At 58.3% G+C, this 26,109-nt stretch overlaps 1 protein-coding gene and 1 non-coding gene across 4 annotated transcripts in view; both read right to left on the bottom strand.

Annotated features, from left to right (window-relative positions):
* Positions 1 to 26,109, bottom strand: part of SHANK2 (SH3 and multiple ankyrin repeat domains 2) — a 492,081-nt gene that overhangs the window by 53,094 nt on the left and 412,878 nt on the right. The gene's annotated exons all lie outside the window — the stretch shown is intronic.
* Positions 18,492 to 18,641, bottom strand: LOC128776369 (U12 minor spliceosomal RNA). Its single transcript, XR_008421434.1, has one exon. It is a non-coding gene; the product is annotated as a U12 minor spliceosomal RNA (small nuclear RNA).

The raw sequence follows: 26,109 nt of genomic DNA, 5'->3' as shown, positions 1-26,109 counted from the left end.
TGGCCCAGGGGGTCCCGCCTGCAGCTTGGTACAGGGGACACGCACCTAAGAGGTGCGTCCGGGCGGCCTGGGGACAGGGGAGGTGAGGAAGACACAGAGGGCGGGAGGAGGGTGGCCGGGCAGCGGGGCAGAGGCACCGGTGAGTCGTGTGCTGGAAAGCCGGAGACGGAGGGAGGGAGCAGTGAGGGCTGTGGGAGGCTGCTGGCCAGACCGGGACGGTTCCGGGGCAGAGAGACGGCAGAGTGGGTGAGGAGGGGCCCCAGGAGGGAGAGGGGAGCTAGGATGATTGCAGTCGTCCAGGGTCCAGGGGAGGAAAGTGGTGTCGGCTTCTGAGCCCGGATCTCTCCTCCCCCAGCCGGCAGAGTGTGCCCCACCTGTTCCCTGAGCGCCCCTCCCTCCAGGGGAGCCCCTGTGGGGGTCTGGTCTCCCGACGACACCCAGAATTTAGGCCTGATGGACCAAGGAGGGCTTGGTGTCCCGCCGAAAGCCATGTCCGTGCCCGAACCCTAGACACCTGTGAATGTGACCGTATTTGGAAGGATGGTCTTTGCAGATGTAACTAAGATAAGGATCTCAAGATGCGATGACCCTGGATTTAGGGCGGGCCTGGGGTCCCAAGACAGGTGCCCCTGAGACAGCGGAGGGGAGAACGCACGGAGCGGGGAGGCCACGTGAAGGCGGAGGCAGAGACCAGAGGGATGCGGCCAGCAGCCAGGAACGCAGGCCTGGAGCCCCGGACGAGGCGGGTAGGAGCCTAGGTGGGGGGGCGGGGCGCGGCCCTGCTCACACCCTGATTTCAGCCCCGTGATAACTGCGTTGGGACTTGCGGCTTCCAGAACCACGGGAGAATAAATTCATGTCGTTCCAAGCCCCCTGGCTCGTGGTGCTTTGCGGCGGCCACCCCGGAACACGCACACACTCCTGCTGCTGATGCTGCGTGGCCGGCCTTGCCTCCGTCCCCAGGGGCACCTTGGTGGCAGGGACCGGGTGGGTGCAGGGCTGGGCGGCCGTCCTCGGCCCTGCGCCCAGGAGCCACTGCTCGGGGCACCCAGGTTGGTCACCTGCCCGGCTGGACTGTGCGTTTACAGGTAGATGGGGGGCTCCGGGACCCCCTGACAGGGTGTCCAAAAATTGGACTGTGTGAAACCCAACCCCCACTCAGCCACCTGGTCCTGGTCCAGCATCAGGAGAGCAGGGTCCACGAATGTGGGAGAGTGGGGGGGGGGGGGTGCACCACCCACACACGGCCCACCGGCCCCACGGGGCCCCTGGGTACGTGCACCCTCCAGACGTCCTCTATTCCTTCCCTGGGCAGCTCGGTGGTTACCTGAGCTTCGTCCCGAGGGGCTGAGCCCAGGACGCCAAGGGGAGCCAAGCCGCCCACCGGGGCCCCTTCTGGATGGCACGTGGGGCCTCTGTGCCAGGCTCAGGATGGGGCAAAGGGAGAGTGGCTTCTGGGGGAGCCGTCCTGGCCCTGAGCCGATGCTAAGGAGGTGGCTCCCTGCTGTCCTCTAAGATGATCAGTGCCCTGGCCTTGGTCAGTGCCGAGTCGGGACACAAAGAGGAAGCTGGGGGACTTTCCTTTTCGTTAAAAACATTTTAAGTTTATTTATTTTGGGAGAGAGAGGGAGAGGGAGACAGGGGAGGGGCAGAGAGCGAGGGAGCGAGAATCCCGAGCGGGCCCTGTGCTGTCAGCACAGAGCCCAACGTGGGGCTTGATCTCACGAACTGCGAGACCATTCAAGGGTTGGACGCTTAACTGACTGAGCCACCCAGGCGCCCCCGGGGTGACATTTCTCGAGCCAGAAACAAACGGGGAAGCGGGAAGCCAGGTCACTTGTGTTCCGGGGACGACGGAGGGGCCCCTTGGGGATGAGACCAGATGGCCCTGAGTCAGAACAAGCCCCCTGGGCACAGCCAGCCTCCAGGGAAAAGCCCAACTCTGGAGCAGAAAGGCAGAGCTCACGACGGGGACACGAGTGGCCACGTGTCCGAGCGTGGGGACCACCCTGGGCGCCGGCTCAGGGCCCCCCGCCCCCCGCAGAGAATCACTGGTCCATCGGTCCAGAAGAGCCCGTCGGCGAGGAAGCCAGCTGGTGCCACAAAAGCCCTGAGCTGGCAGGACAGGCCCGTCTCGTCCTCGGGGCCCGTGCCCCCTTGTTCTACACCCAGTGCTGATGGCGTGGCTCACGGGGAGGACAGCGCCACCCAGGGCACACCTGAGGGCTCGGAGCACACAACGTGGGACCACAGCGCCCCCCGGAGCCCTGACCCCGTAGGCCAGTTTCCCGTGGGGGGTCCGGGCTTCCCGCGGCCACGTCCTCGGCCGCCGTCACGAAACACACAGAAACGTGCCGTCTCGGTCTGCAGGCCGGGCGTCCCAAATCAAGGTGCCGGCAGAGCTGGCTCCTGCTGGGGGCCGAGGCGGAGTCTGTTCCGGGCCCTCCCCCCGCTTCTGGCGGTTTGCTGACCATCTGCGGGGACCCTCCCCCATCTCTGCTCCCACGTTCACACGGTGTCTCCCTGCCTGCCCGCCTGGGTCCAAGCTCCCTTTTTTACAGGAACACCGGTCACCGGACCGAGGCCCCCCCCCCCACCCCGGGAAGACCCCATCTTAACCACTCACATCTGTGGAGACCCTAATTCCAAATAAGGTCACGTACTGAGGCCCGGAGGGGTTAGGACTTCGATGTACGAATTCGGGGGGCCGTAATTCAGCTCACAAGAGTGAGGAGGCAGACAGGCTCGTCCTCCAGGCCTCCCTGCGAGGGCGGGCCGGTCTCGTCCGTCTTGGCGAGGACGAGAGTGAGGCCAGCCAGGGGGTCCCGGGGGAGGAACGGAGTCGGGGCCCATCCCGCCGCTTCCAGACCGAGCACCGCACCCTCTTCTGCGAGGTCAGGGCGAGCAGGACGATGCCGATCCGAACGCCCCGTTACAGGGCCGCGGTGCGCCCACGTGAGAACCCGGGCGAGGTGCCCGCCGCGGTGTCCGGCGTGCGTCCGGCGGCCGGGAGCCGTGGCCTCGTGATTGGTACCAGGAGGAAAAGCAAACACGGCGGAGACGTCCAGACGTTCTGGGTCACCCCTCCGGAGGCACCTCGGGGCCGGCCCGGTGATCTTTTCTTTTGAGTGGCGGCAAAGGGCGTGTAACACGGCATGGACCGCTCCCGCCACGTTGGGATGCGTCGCTCTGTGGCGTTACGTACGTCCACGTGGCGGTGAGACAGAAATCCAGGGCGGTCCCTCTTCCCAGACTGAAGCCCCGTGAACGTCAGCGCACACGCCCTCCCCCCGCCGCGGCGCCCACCGTCCTGCTCTCTGTGCACGTGTGTGACTCCCGTCGGGCCCTCGCGGAAGCGGGAGGGTGCGGCACGCGTCCCTGCGTGTCTGGCCCGTGTCCCTCAGCGTCGCGCCCTCGGGTCCGTCCTGCTGCAGCAGGTGCGAGCATCCCCTTCCTTTTAAGGGCCGAGTACTGTTCCACCGCGTGGACCGACCGCGTTTTGTTTGGTGCCCGCCCGCCCGCCATCGGGGTTCCTCTTCATCCGAGGGCATCCCTCTCTCCACTCAGCCGGACCGCAGCCTCCGTGTCTCCTGCTCCATCGGCCGAGGGCAAAGGGCACGATCGCCACCCTCTCGTCCCAGACCGACCGTCCTCGGCTTCGTAAGAAACAAAACCCGAAAGCGGGCGGGTGGGAGGCTGAGGAGGTCGGCCTGGCGGCTCCACAGGGCGCCCTCCCGACCCGGCCAGCTCTGCGCTCCAGGGGGCGGGCGGTGGGCCCGGGTCAGCTGACGCCCGGTTCGGCAGGGCGCGGCGGGCTAGGCCCGAGAGGCGCCCCGGGCTGGCGGGCGCTGACGGCCGGAGCGAGGCTCTGGAACCGGTTTGTAGTCCCAGGCGGTGGTTTTCGGCGGGTGATCGTGCCTTCACCCCAGAGCCATGGAGCAAGGTCTGGAGGCATTTTGGTTGTCACAGCTGGACCGACCTCCCACGGTGCGCCCGAGCCCCACAAGGGGGGACGGTCTGGCCCCAGCCGTCACTGTGCCGAGGGCGGCCTCGGCGGGAGGGACCGGCAGTGAGGACAGGCTGTCGTGCGCCCTGCCGACGGTGCCTAGAAGGGATTTACCGCCCAGGATCCATCCAGCTCCTCTGCGGAAGGGCCACTGAGTCCCCGGGTGCGTCACAGCGGCCTGCCGGGCGATTCTGAGCGCCGACCGTATGCCTCGTCCGAGGGGAGAGGCGGGGGCGGGGAGATGACGAACCCCGCTAGGCAGGGAGTTGAACGGTGGTCTGCTAAAGGGTATGTCCGCGTCCTAAGCCCTGTGACCTGCGGCTGTGACCTTATCTGGAAATGGGGTCTTCGCGGATGCGGTAACGTTCAAGATCTCACGATGAGCTCGTCCTGGATGACCTGGGGGGGCCCTATTCACCTGACAGGTAGGAGAAGACACACAGGGAGGAGCCGTGTGAGGACACACGAGCCTTCGGGGGTCAGAGGGAGCGAGGCCGGGTCCTCCTGCAGAGCCTCTGGAGGGGGCTGGGCCCCGCGGACGCCTTGATCTCACAGTCGGCCTGGCTCCAGAGCTGGGAGAGAAGAAGCTCCTGTTGTCTGAAGCGCCCGGCTGGGGGCCCCACGTGGCAGCGAGCAGCTCCGGAGGCTGGCGCAGTCGGCACTCAGCCCTGCCTCCGGGGCCTCGGTCCCGCAGGGCTCCCGACCCTCACGGCCCCGTCAGCGTGCGGACCGCGCTCTGGGTGCCGGGGGAGCCGAGACGCTGACCGGGCTTCCCCGGGAGCGCCCGAGGATGGCCGGCCAATCCATTCCGGTAACGGGTGCCAGGCTGGCAGACGGGACGGGGGGGCGGTGGGGGGCTGGCAGGAGACCAGAACCCACGACCGTCCCAGCGGGGTGCCGGCTGGCCGACTATTAGTTCAGAGGGCACCCTGTTTGGGAAAGGCACCAGAGAGCCACGTGCCCAGTTTGGTGTCGCCGGAAGACGACTGGCCAGCAAGTGTCTGTTTGGCCAGACAGCTCCCTGAAAGGGCAAGAAACAAGCCCGTCGGGAGATCTGGCCTTGCCACCCACCCCTCTGCACCTCTACCAGGCGTGGGGTGCCCAGGTTCAAACCCCTGCTCCCCACGGCCAGCAGAGAAGCCGTGATACAGTCCCACGCCTCGGTGTCCTCATCTGTAACACGGGGCGATCCCAGCCCCCCCGCTCAGAGCTGCGTGACGGTAAAAGGGGCCCCCGAAGGTGGGCTTCTCACTTGCGGGACCTTCTTGTGCCAACCGGTAACGACTGCCGTTTGTTATGGTCTGAACGTTCGTGACCCCCTCCTCCAAATTCTGATGTTCCAGCCTGACCCCCAGTGGGATGGTATTTGGGGGTGGGCCTTTGGGAGGTAGGGAGGGTCAGGTGAGGTCATGGGGGAGCGGTCCCCACCTGACGGGACTGGCGCCCTTGCACGAAGAGACACCGGAGAGCTGGCTCTCTCTGTGCCACACGGGCGCACAGCCAGAGGCGGCCGTCTGCGAGCCAGGAGGGGCCCTCGGCAGAGCAAGGGCAGGGGGGAGCCACTGGGTCAGGGCGGTCGTGGGACCGGGAGCAGGGCCACCACTCTGCAGTGACTTGGCTGTTGCTTTCAATGGGAGAGAAAAGCAGGTAGGAAGCCCCGCCATCCGCCCCCATGACCTGGAGTCCTGTCTCACCGCCACGGGGAAGGGCAATGTCGACCTGCCCTTAGCTTGTCGGGCAACAAAGGAGTGAATGCGTCAGGGGCCACCCCAAGACCCTGCCCGGATTCTGAGTCAAGAAGGGACCCCGCAAGGTGCAAGGTGAGGGGAGCTTGTGGCACCCCCACGGGCGAGGCTCCGGCTCGGGCTCCACTGTCCACGTGCCCGTCCAGGAGCCCTTCGGGGACGGCGACCTTCAGAGCCAATGGACGCCAAGGAGAGCAAAGTCAGGGGCGCCGCAGGGGCGGTGGGGCCGGGGGCTTGCCCAGGGCAAGCAGAGCCCGAGTGCACGCCCCTGGACCGTACTGGTTCTCGGTGGGTGACCACGGCCCCTGCACGGCGGCCACATCTCTTTCCGCCTGAGACATGCATGGACGCGGCTTCCGCAGCTGCTGAGCGCACTGTCTGAGCCACTGGTCTGGCTGGTCTAGGTCCGCCCGGCGTGGCCAGTCAGCTTCCGTAGGTGCGCGTCTCCTCCTCATGAGCTGGCGAGCCCGCTGCCCGACCCCCACTGGTGCATCGGGTGGTCCGGCCTCCGCTTGCCCGCAGCCTCCGCTCGCTGCCCCTCTCCTGTGAGGGCATCTACCTTAAGCTCACCGCAGGAACCGGAGTCCGACCTCCGTGCCTCAGTTTCCCCACCTGAGCACAGCCTAGCGACTGGGTTGACTTCTCAGGGCTGTCGGTGTGATTAGATGGGGTCGCGCTTGTACCCCGTTAGCACGGTGCCTGGCACGTGACAGGTGCTCAATAAACAGTGAGCATTTGTTGTTCTGTGTGTGCGTGTGTGTGTGTGCGTGTGTGTTTGACAGCAAGTATGTCATTCCAACACCGACTCTCCGGTCTCCCACGCCAGCTGGGGGTCCCACAGTCCGTTCTGGTCGGCGCGGACCCATGCGGCGGGGGGCTCGGTCCTGCGTGACGGCTCCTCTCCATTTGTGCCATCCAAAGTCCAGGCCACGCGTACTGTGACCCACCCTGCCCGGCTATGAACCGGGGGTTCCCATGATCTCCTTTTCCAGTTGGGTAATTTGCTAGGACATCTCACAAAACTCAGGAAAGTGCTTTCCTTATGCTCATCACTTTATTATCAAGGGTACGGCTCCGGAGCTGCCCGACGGAAGAGACGCGAGGGGAGGAGTAGGGGGGCGCCGGATCTCCTCGCGCCTCTGCGGGTCCTCCAACCCCAATCTCTCCCGGCCCCGCTGTCCGGATCACCGGACTCCCTTCCCCCTTGCCAGCTCCCGCTGGGGGGTGGGTACGGGGGCGGGGCTGACAGCTCTGACCCTCTCATCATAAGATCCCTTCTTACTCCGGTGGCCACCCATCCTGAAGCTGTCTTGGGTCCCCCGTGAGCCATCTCACTGGCGAACAAGAGACAGTAAGTTCAAGGGGTTTAGGGACTCAGGGCCAGGAGCTGATGCTTATTAACAGCCTATTTATTTGTATTTATCATGCCACGGCTCTCGGCTGCCCCGATGCCCTGCTCGCTGTGGCCTTTCCTCTAGCACGAGCCCCTCCCTGCACTCCTTCGGGGGGCGTGCGGACCTTGCGGGCCCAGGACCTCGGCGGTGGGCTTGCTGCCCTGCTTGCACGCGGTGTGCACGCTCCCACCCGCCCTGGGCTTCTCCCCGCGCCCTCTAGCTGCCGACCTTCTGGGCGGAATCCCGCCCCTGCCCGTTCTACGCCCACCACTGGCACGTGGGCCTGGCTGGAGCGGGTGTCTGAGAATTACCCTTACTTCTCAGGCTTCAGGGAGGGCCAGAGCCACTTGGAAAAGAAAAATAACTCTCGGTTTGCAGAACTGACTTGAAAGACTGAGTGCTTGTTCTAGGTAGCTGGTTTCTGAGTGCAATTTCCTCTGTGGCAGGGATCCTGGGTCCCCGTGATGCTGGAAGCCCACGATCACATGCAAATAGTTCAGAAGCTGCGGTCAAGTCCCTGGAAACCCAGGTCTGAGCTCCGTGGCGACAGAGTGAAGACAAATTCATTATCAGCTCAGGCCAGAGCTGGAAATGCCGGTGCCTCCTGCCAGGGTCCCCCCTGCAGCGCGGCCGGCGGGAGCCTCCTCGGGGCCCGGTCCCGGGAGCCCCGTGTGCGCCATCCCTGGTCAGATGTTCCTGGACCCCCGTCCTCTCGGGCGACCCTCCCTCCAGCGGATGGCGGGGGGGTGCCCTCACCACTCGGGCTTCCCGTCTGAAATCGCTGCTCCAGATTTTCACATAAAACGACAATCTTCCTGAACAAAGCCTTAGACGCAGATAGGGACACACAACCCTTTCTAGCAATCGGTTGCCAAACCTCCCTTCCTCCTGGGACCACCCCTCATTCCAGGTCTGTGTGTGGGGGGGTTCTGCTTCCAGGACCCCCGGCCTGTGTCCTGCCTCCTTCCTTCCGCCCACTTCCCTGGCCTTGCTCTCCTGGCTGCCGAACCCCCCTCTCACGACAGCACTTGGTGGGGCCGGGGGGTGGGGTGGCTGGGCACCAGGAGGCTGTCCTTGGGTCCTGCTTTGGAAGCCCACTCTTTGCAGTGCCCGTTTGCACATGTGTCCCTGTCCCTGAGGGAGGGCACCGAGTCTCAGGCAGGTCGTCGAGGGCTCGGGGTGTGGTCTGCAGGGGAGGCTTGTGTGTGCTGGGATCAGGGGTCACTGTGGGTTGAACGGTGCTCCCCTAAAAGGATGTGTCCACATTCTAACTGCTGGAACCTGTGAATGTGACCTTATTTGGAAACAGGGTCTCTGCAGACGTGATTCAGTTAAGCCGGGGTCATCAGGAAAAGCCCTAATCCAATGATGTGTCTCTTCTAAAACGGGGAGATCTGGACCCACCTCCAGGGGAGGGGCCGTGAAGACAGAGGCGGAGCCAGGAGGGACACGGCCACCAGCCCAGGGGCGCCTGGAGCTCCAGAAGCTGAAGGCGGCAGGAAGGACCCTCCCCTCGCACCTTCAAGGGAGCACAGCCCTGCCCACGCCTTGATTTTGGACTTCCGGCCTCCAGGCCGTGGGAGAACAAATTTGTGTGTTAGCCACACAGTGGGTGGCGCTCTGAGGCGGCCGCCCCAGGAAGCAAACCCCAGGTGCCTCCGTGCACCAAGAGACGGCCCGACGTGCTAACACCCACACCTGCCCGCAGGGGTCGGGGGCCACGGTCTGGCTTACGGAACTTCTCGGCCCAGGCTTCAGACCAGCGAGCTCTCAAGGGGCCCCGACGCGGTTTAGGGCCTCGACACACAGGTGGGGCAGGCACGGCGGCTCTGGGGGGAGTGGCCGGGGAACGCCAGAGCCCCGCTCCTTCCTGCTACTTCCTTCGGCTTCGCACACCAAGCCCGCCATCGTGCGCACCCCCTCCGTGGGTACAGCCTAACACTGGGCACCTGACGGCCCAGGACGGCACCCCAGCGGGGATGCGTCTACAGACACAGGAGCCCCGATCCACCCCTCAGCCACCTCCTGATGGCGCCTGCAGATTATATCCGTGAGACCGTACTGGCCGTCTGTCTGCCCACCGAGACCCTGGAACACAGGTCCACAAAATCGCAAATAGGAAGATACAAGAGTATCATCTGTCCCCAGCGGCATTCACGCCGTCACTCACCCGAGTGGAGGCTCACGCGACGGGCAGCCAAGGGTGGAAATGCTGGCTGTGTTTAGAGGAAGGACCCAGCAAGGCGTAGAGAAAACGGGCATCAGTGACCGGAAAGGCAGCGTTTGCCAAAGGCTAAGGATCCCCCCGTCCTTCCCGCCTGTGGTGGCCACGAGCCGCTGCGCGGAGCCACCTGCTCTGGCCCACCCTCCCTGCGTGAGAGGGTCTCGGGCCTCCCTTAGTCGAAATGGCACGGGGTGGGGGTTCTAGGAGGGGCTAATGTGTTCCCAGAAGCACCACTAGGAGGGGCCGTGTGGCCTGGCTGCGGGGTCGGGGGGGCGGGGCTGGGCTGGCTGCTCCATCGCCCCTCCCCGAGAGGGACCCCAGCCCAGCAGCGGGGTCCCTGTGTGGCTGTCCAGGGCCCAGCGTGGCTGCGGGACAGCGCTGAGCATTTGAGGAGGCCTTGCTGGTGTCGCAGAGACCCCGTGGCCCCGGAGAATCCCGGGGAAAGAGGCCCCACAAGGAAGACTGGCTCCGGGGACCCTCGGGGCAAGCCCAGCAGGTGCAGAAAAGCACACCTCCTTCTGTCCTGGGCACCTGGGTCGACTCGGGCGCTCGGACGCCGGCCTGAACCCTGGAGGTGCTACAAACGGGAGTCCCGGCACCTGTGCCCCCATGACCCACCCCCATCGGTCAGGGACGTCGTAGGCAGGACCCGGAAGGGTGGGGGTGCCTGGGAACATCTGTGGACAGTGAAGGAGAGAGGGATCAGCCACTCAGTGCCATAAGCACATGCGTGTGGACACCAGTCCATGTGCCACAGGACCCTGGGAAGGGTGATGCGGTCTGGGAGGGTCCCAGAGGGCCTGGGGTGGGTGGAGGAGAGGCCTCGAAAGCCAGCTCCCCTTCCTGCCCCCACCCTCCCAGACCTCGGTCTCCGAGGACATTCACTGTGTCTCCAAATACCTCGCTTCCCGGGGGGCTCAGCCCTCCCCTCCCGAGGCCGCCTGCCTCTGCCTTCGTTGATGTTCTCAAGTGCACGGACCCCACATCCCCACTCGGCTCCCTAAGCAGGAGTCTGGTTCACACCCACTCATATGGTCATCCTCAGCCTCTCCCACCCCCACCAGATGGCCAGGCCGACCCTGAAGAACGCAGGTCGGCGGCGGGAGGTTGGCATGGCCTCCTGTCTTAAATTTGTGGACGCCATTCCCGAAGACTCATAATCCACCCAGCTATTGTACCTGACTTTGGTCTGAAACATCCGGGTGATAGGATAGGAATCGTGTCTCCACAGTGTAACTCTCCCCACCTTTATCATTTGGGTACCAAAGACCATGGTTTTGGCCCCGTTGCTTGGGTTCCATATATGTTATTATTTTTTTTACACTGACTCGGGGTTTTCCGTACTCAATACCCTCCCCAAAGCCCAGCAGGAATAGAGCCACGGTTTTATGACCATGCGATAAAGTGAACCCGTGCCATCAGAGTGGAGATGTGGACCCTTCCCTCCCTGCATCACCTGTGAGCCACAGGGGCACGTGGCCCCTACTGGGGACACGTCACCTTCTGTCTTCCACCCGACCCCTGGCGTGGCGGAACTCTGAATTCTCCCACTAAAAGCGTGAACACATAGGAACACTGGCCTGGGGCCCCTGAGTCGGTGCTGCCTGGAGGCTGGAGGCTGGCGGGGCGACCCTGAGGGACCCCCCACCCACTCGCCACACTTGTGCTGTGCACCTTCCCAGCTTAAGACACGGAGGGGTACCGAGGGTGCGTGGGCTTCTTCCCTCCCAGGGTCTGCGCGCTTTCCTGGGGACGGCATGCAAACCTGAAGAGCACCGAGATACTCCCACGTGGCTTCTGAGCTCGCAGGTAGCCACTAGAAGCCCAATGAAAGGGAGACTGCAGGGGGTCCTTGAGGAGGCGGGCCTTGACTTTGGTTTTGAAGGATAACATGACCAGGATATGTGAGGGTGGGAGGGCAAAGATGGGGCAGTGACGGGGACACTGAGGGCCTTTCAAGGGCACGGTCTTTCTGGCCGGGAAAGACGCACAGACAAGGGGGCAGTGAGCTGGCCCTTCCAGGGAGGAGGGGATCCAGTAGAACCCGCTGGGAGCTTCTCTGGCCCGGGCCAGGCCGCAGGAGGTCTGCCCCGGGTTCTGGCCCAGGGGAGCCCTGAGAAGGCATCACAGATCGGCCGGTCTCCCAGCCGAGAGCACGTGTGGGCCCCTCCTGGAGGGAGCGTGGGTTGAGGCTCAGGCTTTAACACCAAGCTTGGGAGATTTATAGCTCCATTTAGCTCATACATGTCCCACATCACGACGAGTAATTTACTGAGTGCTTTAACTCAAAGCCAACAACTGAAAAATTAATCCCCAAAGCAAACGATTAACTCTCAAAGGGGATGGGATGCCTCATTTCTGCGGCACCGGCCCCCAGGCTCTCATCCGGAAGGCTGCTTGCTACTTTCCACCCGGTCCCACGTGGGGAGAGGCTGAGCTTGGGCAGACAGTGGGTCACCTTGGGCTCATCCTGCTGTTAATTAAACCTGTGGCCCAAAGGTCCTCTCCTGGAGCAGTGCCCAGAGAACGGACGCCCCGTAATGTAATATGCGCAGGGCCAGCCCAGTCCAGCGGGAATGCAGAGTTTCTCTAACACACGAGGGTGTTCGTGCAGACGGTGAGCTGGGGTCTATCTGACCTCTCCTTGGACTCAGTTCCAACAATCTCTGTGTGAGTTCGCTCTGGCAGCACAACACAGTCCCATAGTCGGGGCTCGCACCACAGGATGCGTTGTCTCCCGGTCCTGGAGGCCGGAGCCCGAGGTCCAGGCGTGGGCGGGGCCGGGTCCTCCTGAGGCCTCTCTCCTTGTGTGTGGACGGACGTCCTCTCCCAGTGGCCCCACGGGGTCGTCACTCCGCGCATGTCTGAGTTCTAATCCCCTCTTCTTACAAGGACCCCGTGCACTCTGGATCGGACCCTCCCCTAGTGACCTCACTTTACCTTAATCACCTCCTCCAAGGCCCCAGCTCCAGATGGCCTCAGATCACATTCTGAGCTGGTAGGGTCAAGACTCCAGCATACGAATTCTGGGGACCCAACTCAGCCCATGACAGTCTCCAACAATACGTTCCCTTCCCAGCTGCTGGCCCAGACTCCTCTCCTGACTCGTTGTTGGCGGAGGTCATGCCCACGTGATGGGTGGTGAGGGGCAGGGAGCCAGGGTCAGAACCCCAGATGCTCCAGTCCTTCTGCAAATGACTCTGTAATCTTTGACAAGACCCCTATCTGGGGAAGCGAGAGGGTTGACCTGGGCTCTCAAAGGTCCCCTTTACCTGTACACTCTTGGGTTTCAAGTGATTAGGTGGGTTACATGGGGTTCAAAGTCAGGATGTGTGATACATCCCTACGTTCCTTCAGCCGGCTTCCAGAACCAATGCCCCTAACTAATGAGAGCTCAGTCTCACAGGAAGTTCCTTCTCTTCCAGGCAAAGTCCCGAGAAATGGCAGCTGGCTTCCGGGGGGGCAATTCAGGGTCCTGGGCGCTGCCCTTTTCAACATGGAGCTTACGGGTTTGGGCTCATCTACATCCAGGCGCAGGGTGGATGGAGGGTGCGGAGGTGGCTCGTGGGGGTTTAGAACAGGCCACCCTCCCATTCCGCGGCCAGAGCTCAGGCACACGCGCGAGCCTGCGTGCAGGGCACGGGCACCGGGGCCGTGGTGTCGAGCTGCGTGCCGTACAAGAGGCTGCGAGCCCGTGTGTGGTAGGGAAGTCATAGCTTGAGTCAAGGGAAGGACAGCCCGAAACAGCGCGGGTGGCCATTGAGAGGTTGCCCACTGGCTGCAGGAAGTGCCCGGTGTGGGTGACAGCTGCAAAATGACCGCTCTGGGGTGGAGGCAGATGACAGCGGTGGCCCGTGCTTGTGTGCCAGGAACTCCCGGGTCCACAGGCACCTCCCCACAGGTGCACGAGGAGGAGAAAACACCAAGTCTCCATCCCCCCGTGACGTCCTCCTGATTAGACACCCACCTCCCCAACCTGCCAGCCGCTGCTGGGCATCTCACACTCTTCCCGGGACCTCGTCCCCGGCGGCGTCCGGAGGGAGTCCTCCCCACGCAGGCTCCGAGGTCATGGTAACTACTGTGCGGATCCACAGAAGGTTCTGGAGCCCCTTCCCTTCTGTACTCTCTGGATGACGGGTTCCCTGAGACTCCCACTCTTGGCTGTAAGACCTTCGGCTGTAAGTGCCCGATCGGACTGTATTCTGAGACTTTCTATTTTGGAACAGTTTTAGGTTTACAGACAGAAAAATTGAGCGGATACTCCAGCAAATTCCCACACACCCCTTCCCTCCTATAATCCACACCTTGCGCTGACTGGCGTGTTACGTTTGCCACAGGTGATGAGCCAATCCTGATTATGTTCTCATGAACTGAAGCCCACAGGGCTCACGCTTCACGTACTTTCTATAGGTTTTGCCACGTATCCGACATTACAGTGGCACACGACAGTTTCACTGCCCTAAAACTGCCCCGTGCTCCACCTGTCCAGCCCTCTCCCCCCGCCACCCCCGCCCTGACAACCACGGATCTTTTTACCGTCTCCACGGTTTTGCCCTTCCCAGAATGTCATATAGTTGGGATCCTCGCTCGTTCAGATTGGCTTCCTTCACAAAGCAGTATACATTTGTGGGTTCCTCTTACGTGGGTCTTTCTGTGGCCTGCGGGCTCATTTCCTTTTATAGCCGCATAATATTGAGTTGAATGGATGGACCACAGTTTGTTCGAGGGTGCTTCCACGTTTTGGCAATGATGAATAAAGCCGTTATAGACACGCATGTGGGACCTGATCATGTTTTGACAAAGCCACGACCATAAACATCTTGGCACCTGCTGCTATGACTCATAAGGACCTAACAGCTTCCATATCTCAAGGGCTCATTACATTACCAGGCATCACACCAAAAGCTTTACTCATCACTCTCCGTTTACCGAGTGCCTCCTGCATGCAGGTCTGTCCCTGGGGTTGGGGACAGAGCCACCGACTGGTCTCAGGCTTGTGTGAATTACAGACAAAAAGCACACAAACATACTACCATATAGTAGTAAGTCTCCAGGTAAGGGTTAAACCCAGGCCCGTCCACCCTGAAGTCCCTGCTGCTAAGCCTGAAAGGAGAGGCTGAGAGCCTAGGGGCTCCACGTGGATACTTCTGGAAGCATGTTCCATGGCGGAGCAGAGACGAAGGAGCCCGGGGTCCAGTTAGCAGCTCTGGCTTCGAGGCCGGACGTGGTGCCAGGAGGCCCCTCAAGCTCTACACAGAGAGGCCAGGCCAGTAGCACGGAGGGTGAGGGCAGGCTCACGGTTTTCACGCTCACGCCCCCGAGACCCCGCGCTTGGCCACCCCGCTCTCATAGCCCCTAAAGACAAGCAGAAGGCCCCACTCGGCCCGGCTCTCCTGGAGCAGAGGCCCCCCCGGTGCTGAGATCCCCAGCGACTCCGAGGGGGCCGAGCCAGACGAGGGGGCCGAGTCCCGGTCTGAGTCACTGCTACTATTTGAACGTTTTCCCCCTTCAAAATGACAGTCTTGGCGAGTATCTTAAATGCCAGTGGAGAATAAATGCCACCAGAAAGTCTGACTATCCTTCGTCTTTTAAGCACAGAAACCGAAATGCCACCTGGAACAAGGCGAAAGCGGGAGGGGAACCCGGGTCCACTCCCTCTGGCACTCACTGTGGGGGCGCGGCTGTCGGCCAAGCGTAGACTCCTCACCGCACACCTGGGCTGGCGGCTCGGTGCCACGGGCTCCCCCCGTGAGCCGGCATCAGGCTCGCCCTGTACACGTGCCCAGCCCCGCACAGTGGGTGCCTGTCACCGCCACAGAGATGCTGGCTGGGCCGGCGTTCAGGGCTCAGCCTCGAGCTGGACGGCCTGGGTGCAGATCCCAGCCCTCCACCTTCAGCCGCGCAACCTTAACCAAATGACTTACCCTCCCTGTGCCTTGGTCGCCTCATCTGAAACAGGTGGACGTGTCAGTGCCCCCCTCGAGGGATGCGAGGTGGCTCCACGAGAACATTCCAGAAAGAATGTAGCCCACGGCTCTGACCCCTGGAGACCTCTGAAGATCTGCTGAGAGAGAGGCTCTGTGCCAGGCACGGGGCAACCGAGCCAAACGGGACACGGCTCGTCTACCACTGTCCCGAGAAAGAGCTCAACAGAGAGACACGAGATCAACAAGGAGGCACCTGGTTTCGTGGAGGACGTGAGAAGAAACTGACACAGACACACAACCCCTCCACCAAACTTGGCCTCCTCGGTGCGTCTGTCCCTCTCGTGTTTTTCCCTTAAATTTAAAGGGCTCTATCTTTTAAATCAGTTTAAGTTTATTCATTTATTTTGAGAGGAAGAGAGACAGAGGGAGCAGGCAGGGGAGGGGCAGAGAGAGAGGGAGAGAGAGAACCCCAAGCAGGTTCTGCACGGCCAGCTCTGAGCCTGACGTGGGGCTCGAACTTACACACCACTGCGAGACCACGACCTGAGCCGAGATCGAGAGTTTGGACGCTTAACCGACCGAGCCACCCAGGCGCTCCTTTAAATCAGTGTTAAGTTCACAGAAAAAGTGAGCACAAAGAGCTCCCGCACACGGCACCTCTTTTTCTTACGCCGAGAGTAATGCGTTCGGCCGCTGCTCTGCTTGTGGCTCTTTTCGCTTAGAGCCATTTGCTTGGCAGTCGTCCCCTAGCAGGACACCAGGGCCGCCTCGTCTTTGCAACAGCTCCACTGCACAGCCCTGCGTGGACACTCTGTGTCTTATTGGACTGACGCCCTCCTGGGGCTGCGTGGGTGGTTTCCACGAGCTTCCACCTGGGCCAGCAGAACTGGAGGGGACAGTCCCGGAAGTGCAGAGGCGGGGGCAAAGGGTACTGGCATTTAGTGCCTTAGTAGGAAGTGATGAGTTTCCTCCGGAAAAGACGTGCCAGCTCGACGGCTCCCCAAAATGGAAGAGAGCGCCCCTTGCCCACCCCACTGCTGCCCAAACAACAGACAGGTGTGACAGAGAAAGAGCCTTGAGGCAGAATGGCCGTCCTTGGGCCACTCCCACGCTGGGGTTGCCCACCAAGTGGACTGGAACGGACAGCATCCTCGTGGAGACCACTGCCCCCGCTCCCTTGTAATTCTGCGTAACAACAACAGACCACCGTGAGCAGAAAAACCTAAATGCCTTTACGATATCTTAAAAAAGTATGAAAAAGTTAGAGATAAATTTGGCAAAAGACTGGGGAGACCTGTACAGGGGAAACCTCAAAACACCGTTGAGAGACGCAGACGAGCCAACGCAATGGAGAGATTCCCTGTGGCTTTGCAGCAGATGCTCCGTGATGGCTGGGTACAGCTGTCCACGCTCCTCAGTGGACGGGCTCAGTGTGATCCCGGCAGGCTCTTTATAGAAAATGACGAGCTGACTGCTAAATTCATATGGAAATGCAAGCTCCCTTGGATAGCCAAAAGGTATTTTGTAAACATTTTATGTATTTATTTATTTTAGAGAGAGAGCATGTGTGAAAGGGGGAGGGGGCAGAGAGAGAGAGAGAGAGAGAGAGAACCTTTGATTTTTTTAAAGTTTATTTATTCAGAGAGAACACGAGTGGGGGAGGGGGAGAGGGAGAGAGAATCCCAAGCTGCCAAGCTGTCTCTGGGTTGGCAGTGTAGAGCCTGATGCGGGGCTCGAACTCACAAACCATGAGGTCGTGACCTGAGCTGAACCAAGAGTCAGACGCTTAACTGGTTGAGCCACCCGAGGGCCCCGAGAGAAAGAATCTTAAGCAGGCTCAATGCTACATGTGGAGCCTGATGGGGGGCTCGATCCCACAACCGCGGGATCATGACCTGAGCTGAAATCAAGAGTTGGGTGTTCAACCAACTGAGCCATCCAGGAGCCCCCAAAAAGTTTTTGAAAAAGAAGAACAAAACTGGAGGACTGACCCGATCTATTTCAAGACTTATTATGAAGACACCGTAATCAAGACAGTCGATGATGGAACAGAAGAGAGAGCTCAGAACCAGACCTGCGTGCATATGTGAACAGCTGGTTTCTGACAGACACAAAGGGAATCTGCTGGAGAAAGGATTGGTAGCGATGTCCTGGCTCTCATTTCTGCTATGGGAGGTTGTGTCCGCCACACCCCCCTTTTATTCCCGGATAAGCTTGGCTAGAAGTTTATCAATTTTACTGCTGTTTTCAAAGAACCGGCTTTAGGTGTCATTATATCCCCTATTATTGTTCTATTTTCTATTTCATCGACTGCTGTGATCTTCACCATTTCCCTTTTTCTCCTTATGTTGGGTTTAATTTGCTCTTTTTCTTCTAGCTTCTGAGTGGAAGCTGAGGTCATCGATTTGAGCACTTTCTTTTCTAATGGAGGCATTCAGTCCTATAAATTTCCCTTAAGGACTACTTTTGTGGTGCCCTACACACGTTGGTGGGTTGTGTTTTCATTTTCATTCAACTCAAATACTACCTAATTTCCCATTTGATTCTTACTTTGACCCGTGAATTATTTAGAGCAGCATTATTTAGTTTATAAGCATTTGGGGGGATTTTCCTGAGATCTTTCTCTTATCGGTTCCTAATACAATTCTACTAGGGAGCAAATTTGTATGACTTGAATACTTTTGAGTTTATTGGCACCTGTTTTATGACCCAGAGTATGGTTTATCTCGAGGACTGTTCCAAGTGCTTTCGAAAAGAAAGCACAGAGTTTTATAGATGTCAATTAGGCCAAATTGGTTGAGAGTGTTGTTCCAATTTCCTACATCCTTACTGATTTTCTGTGTACTCGCTCTATTGGCTATTGAAATAGCTGATTATAATTGTGGATCTGTTTCTCTTTACAGGTCCACCAATTTTTGCTTCATGTATTTTGAAGCTTTGTTATGAGATGCGTACACGTTTATGGTTCTTATGTCCTTCTACAGAATGGACTCTTTTATCATTACAAAATTACATTCTTAAACTCTGCTAACATTATTATTATTTTTTTTTTTGAGGTGGGGTGCTGTGGGAGTTGCCAACCTCAGGTCCAAAAACCCTTCACAGTTAAGGCACTTACTTATAGAAAGCAAGCACCTTCCCAACCTCATTTTTTACATGTGCACTTGTCTATCCTTTCAGTAATCAAAGGGGGAACAGGCAGAGTGGGACTTCCAGGCATCCGGCAAAGCAGGCAGGTCACCTTAGGGATGACCTTTACCCACTCAAAAATTCGTCTCACATCAGCAGTGAGGATTTAGGTGTCACCCCAAATCATTGTGTTCCTTACTCATAAGTTTAAGGTATTCTGTTAACATCCTTTATTATGAAACCTGCTTTGATACTAATATGCCCACTAAAGTTTTCTTTTGGCTTTCTTTTCTTTTGGTATAGCCTTACCACACTCTTGCTTTTTAACATACCTGTGTCTTAATAGTTAAGGTGTGCCCCTTGGAGGCGTCCTGCTTGTCATCTAACCTGATAATTCTGCCTTTTACCTGGGGCGTGTTTGCACCATTTACGTTTAATGTGATTATTGATATGGTTAGGGTTAACTTCAGTCTTCTATTTTTTATTTGCCCCATATGTATTTTGTCTCCCTTTCTTTCCCTCTTTTCCTACCTTCTTTTGGGCTGAATATTTTTATGATTCCATTTTATCTCCTGTGTCACCTTATTAGCGATAATTTTTTGTTTGGTTACTTTAGCAGTGGCCCTACATATTACCTTTCCCTGTGTCATAAGCCCCAAACTACATTGTTATTATTTCTGTTTAAAGCCAATGACTTTTATTTCTTAAAAAATTTTTTAAGCCAATGACTTTTAAAGGGATTTAAATAGTAAGCACATTTCTTTACATAGTCTTGCTGTTGCCATTTCTGGTGCCTTCCTTCCTCTGAGTATTTCCATCCAGTGTCATTCTCCTTGTACCTGAAGGAAGTCCTTCGTTCGATGTTTCTTAAAGTGCAGGCCGCCAGTGATGAAGCCTTTTAGCTTTTGCGTTTTTTAGAAGTCTTTGTTTTACCTTTGTTTTTGAAGTAGCTCTGTTTTCCTCCTCCGTTAGTGCTTTAAAGACGCATCTCTGTGACTTCTCACTTGCGCTGTTTCTAATGCTGGATCTGCTGTCATTCTTGTCTTTGTTCTTTGTAGGGAATGCATCTTTCCCCACTCTGCTGGCTTTTTAAGGATTTTTATCTTTGTCACTGGTTTTGAGCAATTGGAAAACTATGTGTGTTGGTGGACTTTTTTCCCCAGGGGGTCTTGAGTTTGCTCAATCTGTGAGTTCACAGTTCACTTGCAGTTTTGAAACATTTTTATCATTATTTAAATATTTTTTCTGTCTTTCTCCCCACATGAGCACCTCCACTCCAGGAACTTATACTGACATGAAGCTGACCCATAGTGCACTGGTGCTCGATTGTTTTATTTCCTTAAAAATGATGGTTCCTTTTTCTCTCTGTGTCACCCTTGGGATAGTCTCTAGCATTACTTCTTTGCATTCACTGTCCTTTCCTTCTGCAATGTCGGATCTGCCATTAATCCCATGCTGTGTATTTTTTCATTTCAGACATTGTAGTTTTCATCTCTGGAAGTTTAAATTGAGTTCTAAAATTGAAAAAAAAAATTTGTGGGGAAATACAACATAAAATTTGCCATCTTAATAATTTTTAAGTGTACAGTCCAGAGAATTTTAATTTTTTCCCCTGTCACTATTATCCTATGGAATATAGTTATGATTCTTTAATATCCTTCTCTGCTAATTCTAACAACTGTGTCAATCCCTGGTCAGCTTTGACCAATTGATTTTTCTCCCATGGGTTGTGTTTTCTGCTTCTTTGCACACCTGGGAATTTCTGAGTGGATGCCACACACTGCAAATTCCACTTTGCTGGGGTGCTGAATATTTTTGTGTTCTTATAAACATTCCCGAGTTTTGTTTTGCGTGCAGCTAAGTGACCTGGAAAGGGCCTGATGTTTCAGGTCTTGGTTTTAAGATTTGTTAGGTGAGAACAGAGACATGATTAGTTTAGGGCTGATTACTCTCCAGTGTGAAGGCAGGACCCTCCTGAGTACCTTCCCAATGCTGCATGAATTTTCTGTTTTTTTTTTCTTCTTCCAGTTTGGTGGGTAGGAAGAGGCCCTGCCTCTTTATCTCGCGTGAGCTCGATAACCCTTTGGGTGATGCTTTCTCTGGCTTTTCACCGATGAGTGTGCTGGTCGGAGCTTTGCTGACTCCCTCCGTGCAGCTACTTCCTCTCTGGCACTCTGTCCTGCAAGCGGTGGCTGCCGTGGGCCCCTGGGCTCTCAGCCCCACCTCTACCTGAGTATCCTTCCAGCCTGCGCCGGGCTTCTCGCTCCTGGACACTCAGCGCGGGACGCCAGGGCAGTCATTGGGCTTGTCTTGTGTGTTTGCATCTTTCACGGTCAAAACAAGGCCTCGTTTCACACATTTTGTCTGAGTTTTGGTCGTTTCCTGTGGAAGGCAAGTCCAGGCTCTGTTTTCCCATCATGGCCATGAACAGAAGGAGGCATTTTTTTCTTTTATAATTTTAAGTTTCTTTTTTTATGGAAAATCTCAAACATAAACAAAAGTGATGAGAAGTACCACAATAAGCCCTATGACCCCTCCTGAAATTTCCACAATCATCCATTTTGGGGCACTATTCTTACTGAGACAATCTCAAACTTCCCTGCTTTTAATCCACACTACCTTGCTTCTCACGGGTGCTGACCCCAAATGGGAGTGGAGACGCAACGGCGTCCCAGGACAGTGACTATGCACTCAGGTGCCCTGGGGGGGGGGGTGGCTCCCATGGCCTGAATGCCAAGACTCTCAGACTCACGCTGAAGTGTGTAATCACACTTGACAAAGACACAGGTGGTCACCGATCTTGGAAAAGGAAGAAACGACTGGCATTCCCGAGAGACTGGGCCTCCTTTCCCACCCACCCCTCCCGCACCAGCGCTCACGGACAGTACGCACCTGGCGAGACACCAGCTCACACGGTGCTCCGAGATCACATGTGCACCACTGACAAGTAATTCATTTACTCTTCATCATAACTACTTAGCAATCTCTTCCCTATTTCCTGTTCAGAGACCTTTGGATGCATCAGCCTGAATAATTGAACAGAAAGCCTCCAGCTTCAGAAGCTTTTGAAGTCCCTCCTTAATTACCTGGACAGAAACATGCCTCTCTACTCTGCCCCACATCTGCCGAACAGGATCAAAGAAACCCCACGTGGTGGTGCTTGGTTCCTTGGTTGGCCAGATGTACCATTTTCCTTCCTTGATGGTAGGATGCTTCTGGAACTTTCTCGGTAGCTGCTGAGTACCACTACCATCATCAAGGAGTGCTGCCCTCCCACCTCGCATCAAACACTCTTGGCTGTAACTGATGAAAATGGCCCACAACATCATCTTTTATTGGGCTGCCGTCATGGGTCGGATGGTGTGTCCCCACCCTGCCCCCTGCCCCACTGAAACCAAGTTGAAGCCCTACCCTCAGCACCTCTGCACCTGACTGTATTTGGGGGAGGGCCCACCCTATCAGCCTCACGTGTCCTCACGAGAAGCGGAAACTGAGAGTCTAGAAAGACAGCAGGGGTGCCCCCACGCAGGGAGAAGGTCATTTGCAAGCCAGGGAGAGACGCCTTGGAGGAAACCAGCCCTTCCAGCCTCCAGGACTCTGAGCAAATGACTCTGTTGCTGAAGCCACGTGGTCTGTGGTGCTCTGCTATGGCAGCCTGAGCCGACAGGACGGGTGCTAAGCCCAGTGTCCTCCGTGGGGATGGCAGGGGGGCTCCAGATGCTGAGTGTGTGTTTTCCCCCAGGAATTTCAAATGAACCAGAGGATTCACACCAAAACACTGTGACACGGAGACAGGCCACCGAAGAGTGGGTGGTGAGTCTAGACTAGCAGCGGGCTGGGTCCAGGTAGTCAGTTTCTGGGGAAATGAAGGCTGGGGGCCCATGCACGGAGGGCTGTGAGGCCAGGGGCAGGTGGCTCTAGAGGATGACACCCATCCTGGCTGGCATGGTTTCTGCTCAGGGATCCGAGGAGAACTCCCACCAGGAGGAATCTAGAAATCAGCTTCCTCCGCAGCTGCTGCTTTTCCGGGAGGCATGCATCTGGGGAGGCTCGAGGGGGGATCCTTCCGGAGGAGAAGCTGTCTCCAGCCCCAGGGCGGATCCTACTCCCTCTTTGAAAATCCCCTGGCCCTGAGCTTCGGGAGAGGAGTCAGGAAAAGGCAGTGCCATGAAAGACACACAGAGAACCGAACTGCCTTCCCTCTCCCTTGTGTCCCCGAAAGCTCCTTGCAGGGAACTCCTCAGCTTAATAACTCAGAAAAAAGCACTAAAGGCGATCCTGAAGAAGGCGCTTAATGGGTTCTCGGGGGCGGCTGGAATCCAGAGCTCCGTGGAGTCGGGGAGCTTCTCATTACGGGGAGAACCTCGGGCTGGAGAGAAACCGTGTGAATCGCCCCAAAGCCAGCGCACCGTGGAGTATGGCCACTGCTCCCTCTGGAGGGTGACCCGGCCGGCGCCGCCCCCGGCCTGTCCCCTTCGGCAGGGAAGCAGTGGGGTAAGGGCAGCGCGGAGCCCGCCAGCTGTGGCCTCTGAGACCCGTTCCTGCAGCCGCCCCACCGGAGAGCCCCGCCCCCCTCCTCCCCGTGGGGACGCGGCCCCCGCCACCCCACCCCAGCTGGTGACCAGCTGGTGACCCAGCTGGTGACTGCCGGCAATGGCTGCTCGGACGCACCGGGCCCCCAGGGGGCCCGCCCTCTGGCTCGGGGGGCAGCGCTGGCCAGGTCCCCCCTCCCGTGCCCTGGGGCGGCTGGTGGGCTGACCTGCAGAGAGACCCCCCAGCAGGGAAGGCAGGACCCCCGTGTCCCGTGCGGTGTGCCTCCCCCGGTCCCGCCGCCGGCCTCTCCTCCTACACTGTCCGCCGAGGGCGGGGCTTCTCTGCTCACGTGCCCCCCACGGAGCTTCCGGTTTCCCGAGCCACGAGGACACGCCCCCTCCAGGCAGGGGTTGCGCCCACGTGGCCCAGCCCTGGCCAGTCCGAGCTTCCCGTTCTCCAGGCCACAGTGATTGGTTTAAGAAAGGTCATGTGACCCAAGCCAGGCCAATCAGGACGCTGCCTGGGTTTTCGGGCCGGGTCTCCGGCGCAGGTGGTCCCCGGTCATCCGAGCGGGAGGGTGTGCGTGGGTGCGGGTGGGTGTGAGGGCCGCAGGTGGGCGGGTACGACCCGCTGTGCCGGGAAAGGGGGCCCGTGAACGAGGGGGAGAAGTGGAGACCCGCGCCCCGGGACCCCTGCATCCAGCCTGCCTCCGGGGACCCACCCCTAAGTGTGCGATCACCGGCACGGCGCGTGACCTGCTACTTCAACTCGGCTGTCGGGTGGGCCCTGACGGCCGCCGCTGCCTCACTGTTTTCTGACCTATAAAAGTGGCAGCGTCCTGTGGCTCCCCTGAATGCTGAGGGGGACTTCTGTCACCGGCCTTGAAAAGGCCTGCATGAAAACGGATTCCGTGGGTAGCTGTGCTGAGCCGCAGCGCCCCCGGCCCTTTGAAGCCCTTCCCTCTTTTAGATCTGGCCGGGGTTTGCGAGGGGCTCAGCGCTCCTGTCCTTGACGAGGACTTAACAAACATTATTTTATTCCTAATGGCAGAACTTTGGGCCCCAGCACCACCCCAGGTGGCCCTGACCCCAGGAAGGGTGCTGCCTGGCTTCCTTTAGGAGCTGCGGTCAAGGACACGCCAGGGCTGCTTCTGGGGACCGGGACCGCTGTTCCACCACCACGCTCCCCATGGAGGCTTTACCCTGAAAGGGGCCCCGAGCAGCCTGCACCTGCGTGTCTCTGAGCTCTGCTGGAAGCCTTCAGACTGTGCGGCCTCCATCCGGGTCACTACAGCCGGCCCACCGCTCGAGAGGGAGCACTGCAGGGCCTCCCTCAGCCGAAGGGCCGGAGGGCACCGGGAGACACCCCAGAAACCAGTGCTCCGTGCTCAATCGCCTCCAGGACCTCAAATGTAGTTCCCCTTTTGGAGCTGTCAGGAGGTGGGGGTGGGGAGGACGAAGAGAGGGGAGGACAAGAGACGCCTCCCCCACCCCGTGTGTTCCCCACAACGTTCTAGTTCTGGCTTCTCAACGAAGATGTGCTGGCGGCCAATAAGCACATGGATAGATACTCAACATCCTGAGTCATAAGAGAGGCGCAGATTAGAACCCCAAGGACACATCACTGCACACCTGTGGGACCGATGACAGTGGAAAGCTGGACCACACCGCCGGGGGAGTGCAAACCGGTGCAGCCGCTTTGGAAGACCCCTTTGCAGTTTCTTAAAAAGTTACACATTTAGGGGCACCTGGGTGGCTCAGTTGGTTGAGCGTCCGGCTTCGGCTCAGGTCATGATCTCACGGTTTGCGGGTTTGAGCCCCGCATCGGGATCTGTGCTGACAGCACGGAGCCTGGAGCCCGCTTCGAGTTCTGTCTCTCCCTCTTTCTCTGCCCCTCCCCTGCCCATGCGCGCGCGCTCTCTCTCTCTCTCTCTCTCAAAAATAAACTTAAAAAAGTTACACATTTCTTTATCTACCATGTGACCCAGCCATTCCCCTTCTGAGTATTTATCCAAGAGAAACACACACGTCCACACAGAGACTTGAGTGCAAACAATTTGCAGCGCGTTTCTTTAGCACCCGGAAGTGGGTTCCGTCCGATGCCCATCAGCGGGCGACTGGTTAAGCAGACTGTGGCCCAGCCAAGCCATGGAGCGTCACTCGTAAATACAGAGGAACGACCCGTATGCGCAAATCTCAAAGCAATGACTCTGAGTCAAAGGAACCAAACCAAAAAAAAAAAAAAGAGCCCAGACGGTATGATTCCCCGTTTATGTAAAACTCCTGAAAATGCAAACTACAGGAGTAGCAGGAAGCTGAGGAATGGTTGCTAAGGAAACGGGGGTGGGGCGAGCAGGAGGTGGGGGTCACGGGAACTCAGGAATCCTTTGGGGCGATGGATGCGTTATCTTGAACCTGGTGATGGTTTCACGAGGGGACACGTGCGTCAAAACGTATAGTATTGTACAACTTGACTGTGTGATGTTTGTTGTATGTCGATTATACCTCAGTCAAGTTGTTTGGAAAAAAAAGACATCATTACGCCACATCACAGACGCCACCAGGAGGGACGCCCCACGTGGGGGCAAAGTGGCTCCGGGATGAAGACCGTCTGAGTGAGTGGGACTGGGACGCGAGAACGCCTCTCAACGGCCCTTCCGGTATGGACTGGATCCAGCTTCAAAGTTCTGGGAGACGGTGTCCGGATCCACGTCCCCTGCAGGCTCCCCCTGCTCCTTGGGGCAGGGCGGGAAACCGAGCATTGCCGCTCCCGCCCTACGCCCCACACGGCAGTTCAAGAAAGACCACTCTGCATTCTGTCTCAGCGTCTGCAAAGTGCTTCTAACCCCGGGGATTTGGGGGCAGTGGGGGCTCGCTGACGGCACTCCCCACCCCATTCCGTGCCTAGGCTGACATCTCGGGGCATCCCCGTTAGAACCCTGTCTCTGCATCCTGCCTGGGTCTGACCCCGCGACCCCAGGCTCTCTCTCTCGCCGCCGGCAAAACCACATTTCCGGGCCCAAAGCTCCACCCTATCTTGTGCCTCTGCTCCCAGCCAGGATTTCCAAATTTTGGCAAGTCTGGTCTCCTTGGGCCGGCGCCCAGCTGCAGTTGGGCCCCCACCGGCCCCCACCACCTTGGCACTGATGGCG

This window comes from Panthera pardus, unplaced genomic scaffold (genome assembly GCF_024362965.1).
Source record: "Panthera pardus isolate Hobbes unplaced genomic scaffold, ASM2436296v1 HiC_scaffold_12, whole genome shotgun sequence".
In the NCBI taxonomy this organism is placed as follows: domain Eukaryota; kingdom Metazoa; phylum Chordata; class Mammalia; order Carnivora; family Felidae; genus Panthera; species Panthera pardus.
The sequence above is the reverse complement of the archived record's forward strand: the minus strand, read 5'-3'. Positions and strand labels throughout refer to the sequence as shown.